At 40.6% G+C, this 22,626-nt stretch overlaps 1 protein-coding gene across 22 annotated transcripts in view; it reads left to right on the top strand.

Moving 5' to 3' along the window:
- Positions 1–20,259: 20,259 nt before the first annotated feature.
- nrxn1a (neurexin 1a) overlaps positions 20,260–22,626 on the top strand; it is a 253,804-nt gene continuing 251,437 nt past the window's right edge. For 10 of the 22 annotated variants that reach the window (XM_035405905.1, XM_035405904.1, XM_035405913.1 and 7 more), the window contains exon 1: positions 20,261–20,715. The gene's annotated coding sequence lies outside the window, so the exon portion shown is untranslated. Of the gene's footprint in view, positions 20,832–22,626 lie in introns of all 22 variants that reach the window. The other 12 variants (XM_035405898.1, XM_035405895.1, XM_035405900.1 and 9 more) reach the window with 4 other exon arrangements.

Genomic DNA, 22,626 nt, shown 5'->3' with positions numbered 1-22,626 from the left:
GAGCCAATATTAAAATTCTTGGTTTTAGGTCAGAATAGTCTCACGGCATGCTTGTTATCACGGCTATCTAGCCATTGAATTGTATTCAAAACAGCGGTTAATATAAATGCAATCGTTCACAATCATACGGATGAAAATGCGCCCCGTAGCCATGAGTTAAATGTGGAACGCCTATTCTACTGTCCAAATAAGGGACGATTTCGTATTTTGCGGGATGGTTGGCAACCATAAATAAAGCTAACAACAGTAACTAGAAATGTGATTCAACGTTGCCATCAGTTGTGAAATTGGACATTGAAAAGGGGAGGGGATGTAAGAACAATTCAAAAGCAAAAGAATAATGTTGCTATTTACATTACATAACAATGTATTGTAATGTTTAAACTGCTGTAGAATGCTGGATTTTGTAGCACATTGATTTTAGAACTGTTAAAATGCCAAGGTGTCCCTTTACTGAGAAATAATGCCCACCCTTGGACCAATCAGAATCGAGTATTCAGCCAAGCCGTTGTACAATTTTAAAATAGGTTATGTTTGACTTCTCCTGTGGAATTAAAGCAAACGACAACATAAAACATTTAAATGCTTATAAGTTATGCTCTTTCTCTGGCATCAGTAATTGTTTTATTTGTTTAAATGTTTTATTGTGCATTGTCAATGGAAAATGATAGGGCTGTGTTTTGACCAATAAATCTTGGTCTATGAAAACTGTCAACTAGTTTGCTGCCCTGTGGCTGTGAGATGAACTTCAGTGAGCAGTGTTGTTTTGGCTCACTCGTCTGACGCCAAAACAAGTTTAAAAAAAAACTGCATTTACAATTTATTTTATTTTATTATTATCATCATCATTTTATATTATTTATTTCGCCATTTGCACTTTTTTGTAAATTACCATGACTGTTTTCAAAAGTCATTGTTAAGTGTTTTTATTGAGTAAAGACATGCTTGTTTTTACAACCTGCATGATTTCTCCTGTAATTTGTGTGTTGGCTGGATTGGGGGGGACGGGTTGGGCCTCACACAACTTTGCCCAGGGCAGCAAATAGGCTAGAGCCCTGAATAGAAGTGTCCAAAGAAGCACCTGGGAAAATATATTAACTATTAATGAATGTGGAAATAATGAAACATTGTTTTCCTTATATCTTCTCTGTTTCCTTATAGCTACTCTGTTTCCTTATATCTGCTCTGTTTGTATACCAATGAGGCTTTCTGTAAAGCTTTAGTATGTTTTCAGTGCATTGATGAGAGTGATCGTAAAGCATTAATGCTTGATTTGTGAGACTGATTAAAATGAGAAATAAGGCCTTTCTTTCCTCCCATTTCATTGAAATATAATGCAAAACAAATATGCAAACACGAAAGGGATGAATACAGTAACATCATTCTTTGAAATATCAGGATGCTTTATAAATTATTTTGTAAACTGTACACATGGTATTTTGTGAAGTGTCTCAGTGCATTAGTATCTTACTGTGTCTCAAACATCTGGCAGACAAAGGATTTGATGTTTACTCAAAACAGTATTTGGTTATAAAAAATAGAGGCAATTACATTATTAACCAACTGAATAAAGCATCCTCATGCATCTTTTCTCACAAAAGGTAGCATGAAATGGAATTTTGTGGGCAGCTGAACAAATTCTGCAAACAAATCACATCCTTTTCTTTCCTTACCTCTATAATCAGTTGTGACAAATCAAGTTTTGTGAATTCCATAATAATTCCATAATTCCAAGACTCAAACATTTTATTCCATAAAAGGCTCAAACATGTTTTTGTCTGATTGGTTGACCAGTCTTTAGAAAACACTGGTCGACTTAATTAACTGAATAATTCTAGAAAATATGTATATCAAGTACAGATAATTGTGCTTTCCATTCAATTTCAAACATGTTCATTAATGAATTGCATAATGAAACACACCCACACATACAATACACGTACACGCATATGCACAAAGGCACACACATATGCAATGACAGATACACAAAACACTGACATATGCATTAATACAAACAAAGACACACACACACATTTTACTTCCATATTCAGGAAGGCCTGTGACTCATCTGTACTGTATTCCACTTGCAAAAAAGAAGTCCAAGTAAATACCACATTTTTATATTCAGAATACATACAGCGTAGCTGTAGCTGAGTGTGTCACATCTGAACAGCAGCCCAGAACAGCCCAGGCGAAATGGGACTACGCTATGAGCACATCCCCTGAGGCCCCATCAGTGTTTGTGCGGTTCTGGATCCATTAGAGGTGTAATCGTTCCATCCGGGTGGAACAGAGAGAGGTGTGTTTGACTCGAGGAAGTGTGTCTCAGTGGGGTGTGCATGTTCAGTTCATTTCCAGTCAAACATGGGAAAACACACTCGTGTTTCATCCTGAAGATCCAATAAGGTGGAATCAGCGCATGGATTGAAGGACAAAAACAATCATTTCAAATATATGTTTTGCTTGTGCTTCTGCAGCTAGGTGTACCAGAAAATAACACCATGCTTGAGAGTATACTAGAAAACACTTTAACAGGGTTAAATATCTGTAGGTTGCTATTCAATTAAAAATGTAAAAACATAAATAAATAAGAAATATTCAACATCTACTGCAATATTTCTCCAGATTGAATTTCACTTTTCCTTAAATATATATTTATTGATTTTGGTTGAATTTTGGGTGATGTCTCCTTGGTTGCAGTCTCCAAGGTTTGACAGGGTATTCAATTGTGTTGAACACCATTGAATAATTAACGACAAAGTAAGACATGATCAACTGAAAACATAAAATAAGCAAATAACTCCCAGCCTAGGTGAAGTTGCTTTATTTGACCAGTGGGGGTGCCGGTGAGCTACGCCTACTTACATGGGCCCACTGCAAGCCAGAATGCAATGCCAGTTTTGGTTAGTTTTCCAGCACCACGCCATCATCTTCCTATCTATGTTTACAATAGCGCTATTAGCACAGATGAGAAAGCGTATTAAAACTGAGCAGATACTCTCTTAAGAGAGTGCCAAGCCCCTGATCTGATCAGCCTCTTCCATGAGACGCTGCTTATGATTAATTACCAGAGAGACACGTGGCTCCAGAACCAAGCAAAGCCATTAAAACTCCATTCGCTGCTTAATAATAGCCTCACACAAAGAGATAAAGCATGAATTATCCTCCTTCTTTCATTGTCTTATTCAGTGGCTTTGAACGGGGGGGGAGTTTTGGCTCCTGTTCAAATGCTGTTGATGCTGTTTTTCCAACCCTTGCATAGGCGGAGGGCAGTCAAACAAGCAAGAAACAAATGGACGGAAAAAAGGGAAGCATTAATGTTTGGGATGTATTCATTGTCAGAAGAACAGATCAGTTGCAGTGTACCATGAATTGGGGAGTAGCACAGGTTTAACTTAAGGCTTGCCATATTTTCCACATGCAGAACAAGACTAAGACGAAATGGTCACAGTCCCAATTTTAGTGTGCTCAATAACTCTTTAGTCTAGCCTGCAGTTGGTCATGATTGCAGTGCATTTTAAGTGCCACCTATATAATATTTAAGGTGTGTATTATGTACCTCATCTGCTGTTGACCAGGTTTTACAAGAGACTAAAAGCTGTTGATTCAGGAAAAAACAATGTATAAAGTGCCGTGAAAAAGTATTTTCCCCCTTCCTGATTTCCTATATCATTGCATATTTGTCACATTGAATGGTTTCAGATCTTTAGACAAAATGTAATATTAGAGAAAGGGAACGTGAATAAGCACAAAACAAATTTTTATTTAATTTATTTAATGAAAAAAGTTGAAACATCCATATCACCCATGTGAAAAAGTAATTGCCCCCTTAAACTTAATAACTGGTTGCACCACCTTTTGCAGAAATTACTGCAACACGTCCAATAATTTGATATCAGTCTTTCACATAGGTGAAGAGGAATTTTAGGCCACTCTTCTTTGCATTACTGATTTAGTTGATAGGTGTATGAGCATGAACAACACGTTTCAGGTTCTGCCACAGACAGCATCTTTATTGAGTTCAACTCAGGACTTTGACTAGGCCACTCAAAAAATATTTTTTTGTTTCTTTCAGTCATTCAGGTGTGACCTTCCTTTTGTGTTTTGGATCACTGTCGTGCTGCATAACGGAATTACACTTCAGCTTCAACTTATAAATAGATTACTGGACATTCTCCTTAAAAATGTTCTGGTACAGAGCAGAATTCATGGTTCCTTCAATAATGGCAAGTCATCCAGGACCCAAAAGGCAGCAAAGCATCCACACACCACCATGCTATCACCATCGTGTTTGACTGTTGATATGATGTTCTTTCTGTGAAATGCTGTATTTGCTTTAAGCCAGCCATAGTAATATAATAATAATATAATATCCTTACATTTATATAACACTTTTCCGAATGCTCAAAGTGCTTTACAGTGAAGGGGAACTCACCTCACCCACCACCAATGAGTAGCACCCACCTGGGTGATGTACGGCAGCCATTTTGCGCCAGAAAGCTCACCAAACATTAGCGAAGGTAGAGAGGGAGAGAACATTTATTTAGCCAATTAAATCTGGGGATAAGGCATGGTATCTTTAATGGCCACAGTGAGTCAGGACCTCGGTTTAACGTCTCATCCGAAAGATGGCATCTCCTACAGCACAGTGTCCCCATCACTGCACTGGGGCATTGGGGTTTATTTGACCAGAGGGAAGATTGCCTCCTGCTGGCCCACCAACACCACTTCCAGCAGCAACTCAGTATTCCCTGGTGGTCTCCCATCCAAGTACCAACCAAGCCCACACCTGCTTAGCTTCAGCCATTCGGCAGGAGCAGAGTGCATGGAGGTATGGCTGCAGGTCTGGGATCTGATGTCTTCCAAAAGTTGACTTTGAGAGGTTAATTAAAGACAATCTGTTCCTCTCTCCCCAACACTTGATCAGCTTCAGTTCTCCTACTGTCCAAATCTATGGACAATGGCATCTCCCACGTACTGCACTTCACCATATCCCAGCTCAATGTCAGGAGGGGGACCTATGTGAGGTTGCTGTTCATTGATTATAGTTCAGCTTTCAATATCCTAGTCCCACTGGCCACCATGCTTAAGGACCTTAGACGAAACTCCTCCCTCTGCGACTGGTTTTTGGACTTTCTAACTGGCAAAGGTAGGCAGCTACACCTCCAACACCCTCACCCTTCACATGGGAGTCACCCAAGGCTGTGTCCTGAGCCCCCTGCTGTACTCCCTGTATACACACGACTGCATGGCCAAATAAAGCTCCAACATCATGGTGAAATTTACAAATGACACATTGGTAGTAGGCCTGATCTCCAACAATGAAGGTCTACCTGGATGAGGTGGAGAAGCTGTCACTGTGGTTCAGGTTAACAGCCACATCCTGAACATGTTCACCACCAAAGAGGTCATGGACTTCAGGAGGAAGCAGCAAAGGACATGGTCATTGCTCACCAACACCCAGGTACAGAAGGCACGACTGCATCTTTACCATCTCACGCAGCTGAAGAAATACAAGGTTTCCTCTCAGATCCAGAGAACCATCTATTCCTGCACCATAGAGATCATCCTGTCAGGCAGCATCGCCTGGTATAGAAATGGCTCCTTTCACGACCGGAAAACACTGCAGAGGGTGGTGTGGGCGGCCGAGTGGCTCACCAGGACAACATTCCCCACCCTGCAGGACATCTATACCAGGAGATGCAGGACCAGGGCTAATAGGGCACCAGCCATCCTAACAACGGACTGTTCACACTACTTGTAGTGATTAGATACTTACACTATTTGACTCCTTGACGGTTTCCATAATCAAAATTTAAGTGAATGAGGATGAGGTCATCACTTATCTTCAATAAACAACTAGCATAAGCTACATGTTAGCAAAAGGTGTTTATAAATAATTTGCAGTGATTTCCAGTGAAAATGACACTACTGTGGTCAGGAAAACGCCTTCACACTCACATGGCCAGTACACAGAAGATGAGGAAGAGCTTATGTCCTCAGGCTATCAGAATCATAAACACAGACTTGAATTTAAAAACAGACTGATTGTTTTGGACTTCTGTTGCACAGCTAGGCTTGTATATCTTTACTCTGCAAATTTATTTATTTATAATTATTTGATTCTTTGCACATTTGTACAAATCAATGTCCTCGTTGCACTTTTAGTCAATAACATTCTAGTGGTCTACTTGCACACAGGCATTTACATTGCCCATGTACATAACTGACTCTTTTTTTTTCACGTGATGTAGTAGTTGTTGATTTCTTGGTGGATTGCATCTAGGTTAGTCTCTTTTTCTTCTTTCTTTTATTATGCCTTGCTCAGTCCTTTGAGTTTTCCACAAAGCATTTTACTGCACATTTGTACTAATATAACTGAGTATGTCACAAATAAATCTTTGAAAGGCCAGCTTTTGCCAATTGTGTATACATACACCTGACTGTACAATACCATGCGCGTCTTCATACTACAGTAACTCGTTGACTTTATGTCAGGAAAGAATGCCAAAAGAAAAACCATGTGCCGTGTTAGTTATTATTTAAAGTTTTACCAATTCCTGCTGTCCTGCTTATGTTATATTCAATTCATATTTTCATATTTTCTTATTCATATTTCAGGGTCCCGTACACAACATGCTGTTGTGCACAACTTTCGCAATTCTTTTCATTTTATTGTTAGATGCAAATGCTTTTTGTGTGTACTGGTACTGAATACTTTAATTAATTAATTAATTAATTTATTCATTAAAAATTAAAGAACCTGGTAATTAATAAATTTAAATTAACAATTTAATTAATTCTAAAAACTTGAATATGTTTCAATGACAATGGCACAATGCCAGAACTGGAGACAGCGCAAAAGGGTCCACTGGACCATAGTTACATGTTGCTTGATTTGTGTGTGGAGTGGGAGTGTGTGGGGGTTTAGGAGAGCTTTTTTTAAACGGCTGTCATGTCAGCACTGTGACGACTTCACGCCCCTCTCCCTCTAAGCCTAACGAAAATTGACAAAGTGCAGGAGCATAAACTGTCATTTCTTCCCATTATGCTCTACAGTCCTCCTGTTCCTCTCAATTGGCGCACATGGTCTTTATGCCTGCGACACAAAAGAGGCAGTGAAACAACACATCAGCATGAGTCTTCCTCGACCTACGCATGGGTCTGTCTGCTTGACGCTGCTAACAAAAGAAGCTGTTTTGTTTCAGCTGATGGACACACCGAGTCATAGTTGCATTAAGGACACTTTTGAGGGAACAAATTAAATCTGTGAACTACTTCTGTACTTCTCAGATGAATTTTTATTTGTTATCTCGCTCTTACACACACGTATGATCAGTATCACCAGTTTTCTATTGCAGTTTAATCTCAGTGTCTCAGTTTGTTTGTGTTATTTTTAGCATACTTTGATGTTTATCATCCAACTATGTCCTGTCAACATCTCATAACTATACAACTAATAAAACTAGTTCAGAATCTCACATAACTACTACAACATAATTCCATGTTTGAAAATGTATTTATTTATTTATTTTTTGCAGTTTACAATAATATCTTATTTATTTTATTTTGTTCTATTATTCTATTCTACTTTATTTTATTTTGAAACAAGGTTTTTACATGACACCAATGATTTTCTTCGTTAGAACACAAAAAAAACCAAACTGGCCAGTGGCATCATTTTTGCAATGTCAAAGGCATGGCAAAGTGACATCACACAAAATCACTTAAAACTTGAAAATTATAGTGTTGGAATGCATTATTGATAAAAAGCATGTTTACATTCACAACAAAATCGACTATGGTATCCCTGGCCACCCACAACTGCAGAAATGTCAATCAACGATGCATGCTTTTCCATTGTTATATTTTGAGTGTGATAACATAAACAAAACACACACATCATATGAAAGCTGAAGCATCCACAGGAATATTTTTGATGTGGGTGCCTGTGTATTATGATGGTTAGGGATCTTGTTTGTAGTTTGATTCCCTGGTAGGATGCTACCGTTTTACCCTTGTGTACATATTACAACAAAGTGTGTTTAATATTGCAATGCCATAATTTTACAATTTACTAATTTACTAATGCTTTCTGTGTAAAAGTTTTCCACACTTTAAACCAAGAACCATTTGGTCAATGGATCTGCATTCTATTCTAAAAGTTATGATTTTGTGTGCAAAAAATAATGCTTAGAAAACCCAACCATTTTGAGTAGTCAGGAGGGCAGGAGCAGACCTAAAGTGCACTTGAGAAAGTGAGGGCCAGGTATGTGCAAAGAAGCAGGAAAAAATACAATCTCAGACTGGCGGCCGTGTAAAGTTCAAGTGGGGAGCACATGCTTTGCAATGGGTTAACACTGGAAATGGTTTTACAAAACTAGATAGAGTTATCAGCCCAGTGTGCAGCTGCGCTTTCTGTAGCTAGGCTAGTGAGTGATTTTATGTGTTCGCGGCTTATTTTGTTTCCTCCGAGTTCTAGTTTTGATTTTTATATCACAGTTAAGAAACGGGATTGTCGAGATGAATAATGATGTGGTATCCACCTGCAATAAATGACATTTTATTTCCCTCCCGGCCCTTGTGTCTGTGTCTGTCTTTGCGAGCTAAGAAAGAATGCATGCCTACTGCTGCTAATCTCACATAACCTTGCAGAGTTGTTACAGTAGTTTGTAGCTTTCGTTTCACATGTTTTGCACATGTGACAATGTTTTGCAGTGATCACATACACAGCTCAGCCATAGACTTTGTTGTGAACAAAACTGCCAACAGTCATAATGTGCAGTGATGTTAATTAATTGCAGTGATACAAGGTACTAGTTATACATTGTTTATGTGATTTTCATGAAGTTGGAACAAATCGATATCTTTTGGTTCAAATAATGCACAACTGAGACCCAAACCATTCCTATGCATTACCTGTCACGTGTTTTATCCTTTTTTATCTGTAATTCACATTTAAAACCATATGAAAACCATATATGGACATAAAATGCATTCCTTAGGGGTGGCAGCGTGAACTTTTATTAATGGTGTGGGGTCCATGTTCCTGGCATAGGTCTGGTCCACTTAAACTTTTAAAAGGTGTGGTTGGTAGCAATTGTTACTTAGTAATACTGAGTGATCATCTTCCCCACATATTCCAGTCACCTATAGAGCATTATAGAACATTCTGGAACCTGAGACATTGGTTTTCACCTCAATCAACTTCCACTGATTGACTTTCTTGTGCAGTGTCATGGTCCTGCAAAAACATGAACATGCGCCACAGTGCATACAAACTGTATTGGCCGCATGTGTTAGACCTGCTGAGTATTAAGTGATGTTAGCATTCCAATTTTTTTGCTCACCATCTGTATTGCACAGGTTGTTGTACAGACAGTGTACAAAACCCCCCGGGTTAGCAGGTATATATCCTTGAGAGGCGCTGAGCCTTTGCTGCTTCAGTAAATTTCCAGCCGTTCTGTGAACATGGATTATATAGTTATTCAATTGGCCTTGGACACAGCTTGTGCCAGGCAAACGCATAATAAATAAGAGGTGTCACACCACCGCAGGGCGATGAATGAATATGTTACACACTGCAGAGCAATGGTGGAGAATACAGCAATTTTATCCCCAAACACAGTGCTGTCTTTTATGGAGATAATCCTTAAAGACTCGGAGTCAGTGGGGTCTTCTATTCAGGCTTGTCCACTAACGTATGTCCACTGCCTGTGGCCATGTACAGTATTTAACTGGGCTCTGACTGAATAGGAAAATAAAAATAAATAAATCAGAAATGCATAATAATGACAAGGACTGAAAATTAAAACGTGTAGGATGAGAATGCAGAGAGCTTGAAAAACAGGAATACGGAAAAAAAATCAGTGGATAGCACTGTCTAGTGAGTTTCCAGAGAGCAGAGACTGTAGTGTATCTGTTGTGTACCAAACCTGCTCTCTGTATGTTTGTACTGGCCAATGAAACGGAACTTCAAAAATCCCCATCACTGCAGTTGTCGGCCTCACCTAACACGAATAGCATGCGGTGCATGACATCATCCATTTGCCTCCTGTGCAGCTGTGACCAGGGACGGACATTAGCCTGGGATAGTTGAGTGAAGTCGTACATCTCTGGAATATGTCACGAGTCATTAACCTCCTGCGGTCAAGTCTCCCCCATAACCATTAACACCACCTTCAGGTGTCAACTGTACCACCCGGAGCACAGAGAAACTTCTCAAGATTCTTCCAATTAAATGTACCAAGCTTCCTCTCCCCCTTCACGGCACCCCCCACCCCCCCTTCCCTTTCTGTCCCCCTTCTCAAAGTACCCCACTGGCATTAGACCACATAGCACAGGAAATGGCCAAGTGAGTGGGTGAGGGGAGATTTCTGTGATCCCCCTCCAAAAGAATCCATTCTTTTCCTTTGTTTCTGGCATGAAATCAGGTTATCCAATTAGTCAGGCACGGAATGTTTTAACAATGCTGTTACAAGACCTGCTGCTGGATTGTGATGTTTACAGCTTCAGACCTGTTTGTTTATGGTTCGTTTACAATTTATTGACAAAATATAATGTTTTATTGCACATGAGTAAGGCTTTTTTTGGGCCTTACATATCAGCAATATAATAAATGCAAAAAAGACACTCATGAAATTTTTCATCATAACTGGAATGAGATGTAATAGAAAATCTCAAATTCTGCAAGTTAATTGCATAACTAATCAAATGAGTTCAATTATATCCATTTTTAGGTTTGGAATTAAAACCCTAGCCCTTTATTCCTCCCTACACCTCATCCTTTGTTTTATTTCCAATCTTATTTTATCTGTTCACTTCTACATGCCTTGAATTCTGTTCTCTGCATCTCTATCCTTGTTCTTTATCAGTACCCTCCTTTTCAACCACTTTAATTTCTCACTCCTCCACTTTCCCTTTATATCTTTCTGCCTCTGCTCTTGCTCTTTCATTATTCAATTAATATGATTTTTTTTGGCATGACATACAGTTGAATGCAAAAGTACTGGGACAGTGATACAATTTTTGTTGTTTCGGCTCTGTACTCACATTGGATTTAAAATTAAACAATGAATATGAATTTAAAGGGACCGATGGGCCAAATTATATTTAAAATAACTAGAGGGATGTATCCACTACACATCCACTAAATAGCCATTCAAAGTAATGTCAGTAACACACATCTCAAAGGAGAAAAAAAAAAAAAACCTCTGGATTTTATGGGTGTGGTCAGGACCACCTTGCCTGACCACACCCATAAACATACCACCCCCAAAACATACCACCCACATGTAAACAAACACACAATGGCCTGCGTGGCAATGGTTACATTTATTTATGGTGCAATCAGGCTACTACATCACTATATGTGTGAGCCCAAAGAGGAGCCTCACCCAGCTTTAAACAGACTTTAAAGTGGAAATCAGGCAACCAAATCCACATTCTGAGCAAACTGTAATGGAATGGTGAGTTTTAGTGAGTAACCTTAGCTAACGTTACTGCTAGCAAGCTAGCAAAAACCTTGATGACTTCAACAATAAACCCCAACTCTCTGCTGCCGTCCTACATAGCCCACAGCTTCAAGATCCATGGCCAAACAGCTACAAACAAGGTTTAGTCCACCCATCTTTCCCTACAGATATTTAATAGTCTAACCACTTTTCATTTATATATAGGGCCTTGTGAAATAAATGATATATTTTTCTCAGATTCTGTTTTATTTTTCCCATTTTCAGAAATTACGGTTTTATTTTCTGGTTTTGTTTTTTTTGTAATGCTATCAGGCATACACATACAATATCATCACCCTCAACCTCATCCTCTCAGTTTGTGCAACCAGGGAGGGCATATACACAGGGTGCATTCAGCATGCCTACAATGCAAATGGAGGCTCACTTACAAGAACTATGGTACTATAGGTCTAGGGCTAATACAACAAGGTAGCTACATAGGTAGCACCACCAATAACAGGTGGAGAAGGTGGGAGAAGGAGTGGGTTGGTGAAGGAGGGAGGCTGGAAGAGGCATAAGGCTGGTAGAGGGAAAAATCTAATTAAAGCAGACAGTGTGCACTTTTACCTCATGTTTTATTTTAAATCCAATGTTAGGTTAATTGTAGGATGCTAATTATGAGTGTGTGAGTGAATGGTGTGTGTGCCCTGTGATGGACTGGCAAACTGTTCAGGGTGTGTTCCTGCCCAATGCATGCTGGGATCGGCTCCAGCACCTCATCCAACCCTGACCAGGAACAAGTGGGTATAGATATTGGATGGATACTGAGTAAAAGCACAAAAACAACAACCAAAAACATCAGAAATGATGTCTCTGTCCCAATACTTTTGCATTTAACGGTACATTTTAAAAGCTTTTCAATAAAAAAAGTATTTTCTTAATGTGCACGGTGATTCTTTTATATCCTGTGCCCCACCTCAAACACACTTCCCTTCCAGGATCCTGATGCCTTCTCCCACAGAAGCTGTTTTGATCAAACTGGCTAATGAGGGCAGTGGCCATGGAGAATGACAAGAAATCTATAAGCCTGAGAATAGCAGGCCCTGGGTGTTATCAATCACCAGTTCAGGGCTGGCCTGCACCTTTCACTGGCCACAAAACAGATAGATAAAGAAAATCAGCTCTCAGCCTCAACACAATGGGTTGAGAACAAGTGTCCATCTACGCAGGAGATGCTTCCTGAGCTGTGCCAGGGAGGTGAACGAAGACACCTGGCAGGAGGGGAACTGATTACCCTTTGTAGTCAGTGACCTATTGCTTTATTGCCTCAGATAAATAGTTATCACTGCAATATTTTAGTACTGATAAATAATACATTAAAAAAACAATAATAATTACTGTCTGGCAAATGCATATTTGGTTTTGTGCTGACCTGTGTGGTGCTATGTGTGTTTGGTGTGGGTATAAGTGTGTTTAGGAGTGCATGACTGAGTCTGTGTGAATGTGTGCACATGCATGTTTGTGTGTGTGTGTGTGGGTGCGTATGAATGCGGGTAGGTGTGCATGCGTGTGTTGTGGATGTGTGCAAAATTAAAGGATAACAAGATTAAATGTAATGCAATTAAACATGTTCTTAAGTGTTCTACCATGAAATATTTCTGCTCCTGAAATAAGTTAATCACATTAATGCCACAAACATGAATGAGAGGACAGGAATCCTTTATGTCAATACATTGATCTCCAAATCTTGTGTTCATGTTTGATCAGTGTGCTCAGTGTGGGTTTCCTTCTCATGCCAGTCCATTCTCTACGCCCGTTAATCATGAGCTCAAATGGAACCACACATAATGAGATGCATGAGGAAATTCCGCATCACCAAATATAATCAGTAAATCCAAATGGCACTCGAAATACCATTTACTTCGCTCTAATAAAGGTTTGGAGAACTCCTGCTTTGTTCATTTCATTCTCCATTTGTCGAAAGCATTTTTATTATTTGTTGCCACTCCAACAGCTGATATTTTAACGTACAACATCACCTCATTTGTTATAGCAGCATGCTGACTGGAGAAGCTCAGGTCTTTAAATACTTTGCTCTAGGCTACAATCGCACCATTCCACCTGCCCCCATTTTCCAGGTCACAAACCCAGTTTTTCCTCACTACCCTCCCCCCAGCACTGTGTTGAACTGTCATTTGAAATATACTGCCTCTGTTACTGCTAATTTCCACAATTTTTCAAGAACTGTGCCATCATGTCACAGGGTTAGAACACGGGTATTAAGTTCCCAAAGGAAACCACTACTATTATTCAACACAGGACAGTCAATGGCACATGTATAGATGCACACTCAGAAATTTTTTTTGGTTTACTCAAAAAATAGTGGCAGGCAGTTTGATAATATTAAGTTGAATATATTAGTTGTTGTTGTATATACTGTAATATGAAGAACATGCAACTTAAATGGGCTGCGTGGAACCATATTTTAAATGTATATTAAACTCGTTTTTATAAGGAATTTTCAACTAATTCAGTAGGATGAAGCTTGTTTATATAAGGTAATGCAACGTAAACCATTTAAGTGTAAACAGGCTGATTTGTAATGGTTATTCTAATTAAATCCTTCAAGCAAACTAAATTATGAAAACATAATTTTATAGAAATGTTACATGATACAAAAAGACTAAGGATATCCAGGTACAACCAGGGTACTGTACATTCAGATTACATCGGCATGTAAACCTACTGCTGTTATGGTCATTTTTAGTGGCAAACAATAGCCACCAGGAGCTGAAAATGTGCTGTATGACTCCTGGTGAAATCCAGAGCAGGTCTTGTATCGCTTGTGTTTGGTCTTTTTAGCATTTCTAACACATACCCAGGTTTTGCTATGGTAGTGGTAGTGCTCACTGTCCTCAGAATAATCTCTGAGGTTCTGAGGTTTCAATGTAATTGGCTATCTGGCATTACTCCGTTGCGTATAAAATAAACATTTAACCTTTCACACAAGCGCTCAGTTCAATTTTATACATTCTCACATTCAGGTTCTTTTGTGTGATGAATATGCCTTTTGTAATTTTTCATTTTACCTATCGTAATGTGACTTAAGATCAAACCCAGTGGCACTTTCTGCCAAAGGCTGCACAAGAAAAGACATGATTTAGCTCACCAGGACAATGGCCCCGATCCCCAGCTTACTAGTCACTCTGTGGTTATGCCTCTGAGGGGTGACATTGCCTCTTCCACTTAAGTTGGGGGGTGGATGGCTTTTCTTCGCCAACACTGTGCAGTGGGGTAAACGGGTATTAAATGTTTGTGTTTTTGGGTGATCTTGTGAAGAAGAACTGGGAAGGGTTGGTGAAGGAGCTGTGTGACAGCTTCTCCCGATGGAAATAGTTGCTAACCTAACTATCATATAGGGCATAATCTAGGAACAAAACTACTTAGCAGGTCAATGACTAGCAGCAACTTGACAGTTTCAGCTATTTGACACAAATTTGCAGCTTTTGATCCTTCCCATTTTGATCCTTCCCATGGGGTACCATGGTGGTGCAGTGGTTGCCTCACAGCAGGAAGGTTGTGGGTTCAAATCTCAGCTTGGGCCTTTCTGTGAGGAGTATGCATGTTCTCCCTGTGTCCGCGTGGGTTTCCTCCCATTTAAGGAGCAATGGGTGGTGGCTGAGGGTAGAGGACATTGAGGCTGCAATGCGCTACACAACGGTTCATGTCTGTCAGCAGGTGCCGGACGATCTGAGGGCGGCCCTACCCGCCACTGCCCATGCCTGCGTGAACTCTTCCTTCAGCCTGGAGCCTGGAAAGGGGCTTTTCACTTCCCATAATTGGTGGAAGTAGATCAGGGATTGGCAAAAGGTGGAGAGAACGCTCCTCACCTTCAGAACACCAGAGCTGAGTTTGTTCACCAGGGAGGGAAAGAGGCCCATTAACACTACATGCGTGAAGGCATTACACCTCTTGTTCTTGAGGGTCAGAAGGTGTGAAACTAGATGGATTTTCTAGTGCCAGACTTTTTCTGATAAGTAACTGATGTACAAGCTCCTGTACAAGATCCTCCTGTACAAGCCCTCCCATTGATAAAACAGCAGTTGATTTTCTGTGACGTGGGGGAATAACTACACATAGAAACAAGGCACAACTTCATCTAGCAGCAGGGAAGGCTTGTTCCTTTTGTGGAAATTTTTTTGTTTTTGTTTTTGAGACGGTACTTCACATTTCATTTGAATGTGCATGGTATCAAATGTGCAGGATGAGGGATTTAGGGAGTGTCTTTTTTTGAGTGTTTACTGAGTAGGATGCAGTGAGAAAATCACTCTCTTTCTAAAATCAAATCACAGAGCAGAAGTGTGATGTAGAGGCTTGACATTATCATGGCAGGGAACAGGTAAAACCTGCATTAATCCCACCCCCCAACAATAGCACGGCTGGAAACGATACCTTCAGCAAAATCTTTCACTTCCCACAAACCCCATGCACAGGCGAGGCAGACTTCAAACAAAGAAAACAGCTATGGGCGGAAACCGAAACACCCACCCTAAGGAAGGTGCATTACATTTTATCCGATTTTGGCTTGCAGACACCATTGATGGGAATCAAGCGGGATTAGGCTTACCAAACTAGATCTGTTTGATGGAGATTTTTTGAGCACTTAAAGTAAGCTGAAGGACAATGAGCAGCAGAATTCTTGAAGTTAACAGACATTAAATATATGTCATAAACTATATAGCGGCAAATGCAATTTTGCAGAGATTGCAGATGAACAGTTGAATTAATACTTTATATGCTAGCCAACTGTGCAAAAGTGGCAGCCAGTGAGAAAGAATTAAATGAGGCAGAAAACCTACTAAGCTTATTAATGACAATTTTGATTGATTAATGAGACTGCAAGAGAGAGAGAAAGTGGGAAAGAAAGAGAGCACGTGGTGTCTGAGTCACACCCCCATGCAGCCACACAAATACCCTCATAGTCACACACACACACACACACACCTTCATACAGCCACACACACACCCTCATACAGCAACACAAACACCCTCATAGTCACACACACACACCTTCATACAGCCACACACACACACACCCTCATGCAGCCACACAAACACCCTCATAGTCCTACACACACACACACATACCTTCATACAGCCACACACACACACACCCTCATGCAGCCACACAAACACCCTCATAGCCATACACACACCCTCATGCAGCCACACACACATCCTCATACACCAACACACACACCCTCATGCAGCCACACACACACCCTCATACAGCAACACACACACCCTCATGCAGCCACACACACACCCTCATACAGCAACACACACACACACACACCCTCATGTAGCCACACACACACACACCCTCATGCAGCCATACACACACACCCCCATGCAGCAACATACACACCCTCATGTAGCCACACACACCCTCATACAGCAACACACAAACCCTCATGCAACCACACACAAACCCTCATACAGCAACACACACACCCTCATGCAGCCACACACACACACACTCTTATGCAGCCAAACACACACACACACGCACCCTCATACAGCAACACACACACCCTCATGTATCCACACACACCCTCATACAGTCACATACACACACACATCATCATACAGCAACACGCAAACCCTCATGCAGCCACACACAAACCCTCATACAGCTACACACACACACCCTCATACAGCAACACACACACCCTCATACAGCCACACACACACACACACACACATCCTCATACAGCAAAACACAAACCCTCATGCAGCCACACACAAACCCTCATACAGCAACACACACACCCTCATGCAGCCACACACACACACACTCTTATGCAGCCAAACACACACACACACGCACCCTCATACAGCAACACACACACCCTCATGTATCCACACACACCCTCATACAGTCACATACACACACACATCATCATACAGCAACACGCAAACCCTCATGCAGCCACACACAAACCCTCATACAGCTACACACACACACCCTCATACAGCAACACACACACCCTCATACAGCCACACACACACACACACACATCCTCATACAGCAAAACACAAACCCTCATGCAGCCACACACAAACCCTCATACAGCTACACACACATCCTCATACAGCAACACACACACACCCTAATGGACTCAAACACACTCCCTCATACAGCCATACACACACGCTCTTATAAGGTACCATAGACTGTTTCAACCGCTATCAGTACATTTCCCCCGATGAAGGAATTCTGCTCAAACCCTTTTTCGTACAAAATTGAATGCAAAGGTGCACGTGTGTTTCCCACACCAATTTTACAAGTGCTACGAGCAAGGCACGTTTCAGTTAAAGTGTGGAAATTAAAACAATCAAACATTTTAGAGTCCATCAGCCACAAAAGCAGTTTTCGCCTGCAGTACTAATTAATTAAAATATGAATATGGAAATCATAACCAAGGCAGTCAAGAAACTACCTTCGATGTTCATAGGATTGAGTGGGGTCAAAGGAGAAGGTAAAATATGTCATCCAGAGGGGAGGGTTCAGTTGGATAAGGGTCCATATTCATCGATATCTAGCAACCCCTGCTGGTCAATCAGGCGCCTGTGGACTGCATGCGTAAGTGCATATGAAAGGTATTCCTCTGACTCCGCTCTACACAAGCTCAGCTGCAGCCTGCGTTGTGAAAAAAAAACAACAAAAAAAAAAAACAGCCGGCGACACCACATTTCAAAACAGAGCCATGAATACCTACACTCTGGAATTGGCAGTGGGGTTCATGCATGAATGTGGCTGCGGTTGCAAACAATAGGCCATTCCAAATTGGGGTGGGAATTGGATATGTTCAGCCCCTCTTGAAAGGTCACTTGAAGAATAAGAAATTGGTTGTCTGCCATCTTACCAAGGCCAAGGTAACCCATACCATAAAAAATGACCTCAAAGACATACAGATGAGACAGGATTTGTCAATAAATAAATAAATAAATAAATAAATAAAGAGAATACCATGTTGTGTGACTGAAAATGTGTTTTTTTTATTTCTCAATATTTCAATATATATATTTTTTTAATTAATCTCACCTCCATGATCATGGTAAGCAATAAGAAAAACACATACTTTAACACACACTCAATGCATCAAACAAAAGGAGGTCAGGGTATTTCGTCAGGCACTAATCCATACTGCAAAATACTTAGGGAATATTACAAAATGTGTACTTTCATATGGTCAGTATGACTGAATTAGTGTTCAGAAGGAAAGGAAAGGCTAAAAGATGTGTGCATATTATGTGACATATTTAGTTTTTTCTAGAGAGGTAGACATAGTTTACAGAATGTGAAAGTACTTTAATTTTAATGTGCATATTAACAACCACAGACAACATTAACGCTGAACTTTGATCAGGAAATATGCCTACTGAGAATGGCTTTAAAAGAATCCACGTTCATTTTTTCTTCACAGACTATGCTAACTAAATTGAGTGCTGGACGTTACTACACTGACAGAGTGTGGCTGCTGTGTTCACTGACCAATTTTGTCTTTTTAAAATGCTTGTGCTTCTGCAACTTACAAAGAAAAAAAAACAAGTAGCCATTTTGCCATCTATTAACATCAAGACTCCTTCACAGAATCGTTCCGTCTGTACCACAACCGAGCTGTCACCATGGCGTCCACGCATCAGCTGTGTGAGGTCGCTTCTCCAAACTGAGCCCACTCCGGACACACGCATCCTCCTTTGAGAGTCTGTTAGTCTTTCACCGGGTCTGTTAAAGGGATCATGTTATGACGTGGAGAGACGAGTCATTGAACCATTCTCCTGTCTTGTCTTCCCCATTAGAGTCCGGGAGACGTCAGCCACAGAGTCCCTGTCAGAGACGAAAAGCAATCGACCGAACGAGAGAGGATCTGGTCCTTCAACTGCTCTTCAGTGCCAGCATGTATACATTTGTCCATGCATTGTTTACCAGGAAGTATGTTATATGTATAAATGCATATATAAAACATACTATATATATGTTTCAATATAATATCTGATAGCCTATTTAGACCATGTAAGTAGCTAGGTAAGCAAATACATACTTAGGGCCTACATACATACATGTGTACATGCAAAAACACTGGGAAACAAAAACCCTGCCAATTGATACAAAGACTTTACTGGGATGAACTCCAGGAATCTCAATTCCCGCGAGGAACTCTCGCAGTAGGCTACTCTTCGAGCATCTAGTCGGAATGACGCCAATTAACTATTCCATGCCTTAAGGCTGAACATGTCTCTCATTTTAAGTATGCAATATTGCACTGAACTTCTGATGATGGCTGTCGGTAATCGTAGCAGGGAAAATATTTCTGCAGCAGAAATTGTGCTTGTGTCACAAATAACTACTTCCTTGTCTGTCTGTTTCTGTCGACTACGCTATTTGCTTTACGGCAAAGTATCAAGTATTTTCACTACACGAAAATCATATAGGGTTTGTGAAACCAACAGAGTATAGGCAGTCCATTAATTAGTCTGGACAAGAACATAAATCCATAAATAGACAGTAATATACTGTGGAGATAATTCCTCGTTGCCACAAGTTAGCTATACATCCACAATAGAAACGGCTGTTCTTTTCTCTATTGCCAACCCCCGCCCCACTCCATATGAGTTGATTTTCAGTCGTGTGTTCCAGTTTGCTATTTCATGTGTGTGTGTATATGTGCGTGAGAGAGAGAGAGAGAGAGAGAGAGTATGGACGAGCGCACGAGTCTTAAGCATTGATGCTGTCCAAGGTGCTGCAGCATTCAACCCCTCCCCTCTCTAAAAGACACAGCGAGAGGAGACACGTGACGCGCTGGCTTCGGCTCCTGACAGTCGCTGGCAGTGCTCGGCAAGAAAACAGATTGCACCTTTCTCTCTCAAAATTATTTTAAAAGGCGGGTTTCCCCCTTGCTCTTTCGGCCCAAAGTGAGGAATATTATAGATGACCCAGGCGGATATTTTTGAGGAGATATATCTCCTTTAGCTTTTTCTTTTCAAAAGATATTAAAATAATAACAATAATTGTCTCCGTTTTGACGTTATTAACGGCTTTTGGGGAGAGGCGTTTCATTTATTCTCTTCTTCATCTTCGTCATCTCCCCCTATCAGTGATGCAGTGATTCTAGCACCACATCAAAGTAGAATCTGTGAAGAAGGCTCCTTCTCGAGGTGGATGGGGCGAAGAACGCGGAATGGTGGTTTTCTAGAGGTAAGGCACGTTTGAGGTTCCACAGTATGTCCATTTACCGGCCATATGCGACAAAGTTATGGTAAAAAATATATTAAGAATGGAGTTCCCAGCATCAAATTTGTCATGTAGTGCAGGTAAGAGCGATCTGTGTTTTTTGGGGGGTGGTTGAAAAGATATGTTGAATTATAAATAGTGCAGCCAGTGAGAATTAGGCTACAGCTGCAAAGGCTGGTTTGGGGTATGTAAAAACGGCACCTACCTGAAATCGCCCCTGACTGCGTGACATCCAATGTAGATTTCATCTCTGTCTTGGACTTCGCATTCTCAAATACAGCTTTCGATGATAATACATGCGCTAATATTAGTATTTTTCGTTTGTTAATACTAAGAAAAAGAAAAAACCTCAGTTGCTCATTAAATTTGCACTGCGCGTTTGAATTCACTGACGCACAAAAGCAGGGGGTTCGTTCATTTTAACATTTTGAAAGACTCATATTTGAATTACTTTCTTAAGATGGTAAATTACAGCTGACCAACAACCATTTCGTCCACTAGAATATGTCCTCACGAAAACCTATACGATTCCGTGAGCTTCGTTTTGCGAATAGTTAACTTAATTCCATTCGTCTACTCATGGGTAAGGATACATAGCCCAGGGGTAGAACTGCAGGTGTAAAAACAGAACCTATAATCCCTGTTTTTATGTTGCCTTGCACTGGTCTCTTATCGGATAATACAATTTGTATAATCACGAGCAATTCTTCTTGTTTTAGCAGATCTGAAGATTCTTTCTCTGAATCTCATTGTCTACAACATAATAAATTCCATATTTTCATATCACACCAACATTACGAGGAATTTACGCTACGGCATTCTGTTCTAGAGAACATTTTTAGTTTATACTGTTACATTCATTTCCGTGGCTTGTCTACGTGACTCCGTACGGTAATCAATAACGATTGTTCTACCGCAAATTGCATGTGCACGTTTTAGTAAAGGAACTTACAAATAACAGCCCGCTTAACACAAAATTGTATACATTATTTTCCATATGGAAATGCATGTGGCCATTTTTAACGGGCGAACTATGGCCGATTGATAAATTAGTGACCCGTTCCTACATACACCACGAGTGTACCGAAGGTATTTAGGTGATGATTTTGGACTGAGAGAGAGAATGAGGTAAAAAGCATGCGTTTTGGAGCATACATCGAGAGAACGGATAGACCGAGGGAGAAGACGCGACTCCGCGGTCTCCTCTAGGTGTTTTACACGCACCTAGAGTAGCAGACGGATTTTGGATGCGTCTCTTGCTGTGATACACAACAAAGGATGGTTTTTCTGACCGGTTGCAGAAAGGGGTGTCCCTGTGCCTTGCGGCGGGTTAGAAGAGCGCAGACAATTTCTTTACGCGTCAGGTCGTTTGCCCTTCTGAATTATGATACCTTTGGATGAAGATAACAGGATGTGCGAGCATGCGCAATAGAAAATACACGTCGAGGGTAAAATGCTCAGGCAAGTATGCGTAGTTTTTGTAGTTTCATTAATTCTAAATAGATATGTGTTACGCAAAACAGGGAAAAATAAGAAATACTAAAGATGTTGCTCTTGCTTTCCGTTTTCCAAAATATTGATCAAGTTTTAATCTAGGTAGCCGTGAGATCTGGATGAGGCTGGCAGTCTATGTTCTTAGTAAAGGAAAAAAAAAAAAAACATAAGAACCTTCTTCCTGTTAAAAGAGACTAACCCCCATTCTGTATTTAACCATTGATTAGAAATCAGTGAGTTCATAGCCAGCTAATGACGCACTCAACTTGAGAAAGGCTGTCCTCACGACAATCGACGCGGTGCTGTAGGCTAGTGGCCCTCAGGCCCATCTATCACAATGCCATTCACTGCTGAAATTGTTTCTCATCTAGCACAGGAAAA

The sequence above is a fragment of the Anguilla anguilla genome, chromosome 2 (genome assembly GCF_013347855.1).
Source record: "Anguilla anguilla isolate fAngAng1 chromosome 2, fAngAng1.pri, whole genome shotgun sequence".
NCBI lineage: Eukaryota > Metazoa > Chordata > Actinopteri > Anguilliformes > Anguillidae > Anguilla > Anguilla anguilla.
This window is presented reverse-complemented; position numbering and strand designations above follow the sequence as displayed.